The sequence below is a fragment of the Acyrthosiphon pisum genome, chromosome A1 (genome assembly GCF_005508785.2).
Source record: "Acyrthosiphon pisum isolate AL4f chromosome A1, pea_aphid_22Mar2018_4r6ur, whole genome shotgun sequence".
NCBI lineage: Eukaryota > Metazoa > Arthropoda > Insecta > Hemiptera > Aphididae > Acyrthosiphon > Acyrthosiphon pisum.
Window position 1 is genome coordinate 130,995,310 of NC_042494.1, and position 1,508 is coordinate 130,996,817.

A 1,508-nucleotide genomic window follows, 5' to 3' on the forward strand; every position below is an offset into this window, starting at 1 on the left:
TACAAGCAGATTCCAACCCCGCTTTGGTGGTAATAAAACAACGTAAAATTAATAATGTAAAAATTAAGTTCAAAGTTGGTGATAAAGTTCGTATAAGTACACAGAAAGGCGTATTTACAAAAGGTTATTTACCAAACTGGTCTACGGAAATATTTGAGATTATCAAAATAAATAAAACATTGCCAGTTACTTATCAATTGCAAGATTATATGGGTAAACCTATAGCTGGTTGTTTTTACTCTGAAGAAATATACAAGACCAATTTCCCAAACGAATATTTAATCGAGAAAATTATTCGCAAGAAGGGCGATCAAATGTACGTCAAGTGGCTAGGATTCGATAATACACATAATAGTTGGATAAATACACGTGATGTTAAAAAATAGTGTCAGTCGTTTTATAACTATGAACGTGTTTGGTAGTTCTCAGGCGAGTGATACTAGGAGAATTATTTCAGATATTCAGTCAAGTAACAAAACGATACTAAATGATGCGAAACTCCAACAGAAAGAAATTGATACTTTGAAAAGTAATATTGTTAATCTACGTGTAAAGATACAATCGCTTGAAAATAATATACAAACAAGTAATAAGTCTTTATTAAATTGTGAAAATCGTATGTCGGAGCTATTTAATAACTGTGCTGAAACTAGTACAACAATCGCTATCCAGGGACTTGGCGTGGCCCAATTAAAAGCTGAAATAAATCGTGTAACTGGAATATTCGATGAAAATTCATTACCAAATCATGGAACATATATTTCAGATTTAAACTCACGTTTGGAGATCATTGAAGGCAAAAATATTAAGAAAACTTAATTTTATTTAATATACTTACTAAATAGTTAAATATATGAAAAGTTGAAGTACAATTTCAGTCGACCTGTATACTTCATTGTATGCGGTAGTCCTCTGTCAGTGATATAAATATTTACAATAATTTAATAAAACCTGTAATTATGTCGTCGGCTATCGTAGAGGTCCAATGCATTCTTGGAGTAAAAAATAAATATTTTATTAAAGAAATGTCTATAGTCGACACAGCAACATGGGCAACTCAACACTGGATTTTTAAAAATTCAAAAACTATGCAAGACAACAAGAGTCGAAAAACTAACAAGTGGCTGGAACATAACTATCATAAACTAACTATAGAATATGGTGATGTTGAGTATGAAGAATTAAGTAGAATATTGAACTCATTAAAATTCACCTGCATTTATGTCAAAGGCGAACAGAAAAAACAGATGCTCGCAGAATTTATACCTCAAGTCGCACTAATCAACATCGAAGACCTTGGATGTCCACGTTTGGATCAAATTTGTGACGAAAAATCATATGGAATTCAATCCAAAACAATGTACATTCTATAAAGTATTTGCTATAAGGAAATGGTTTATAAATAATTCTTAAAAATTGTTATTATAATATGTACATTTTATTTAATAAACATAATAATAATATTATATATTTTAACAATTGTTTTTTTTATTTTATTTATATGCTAA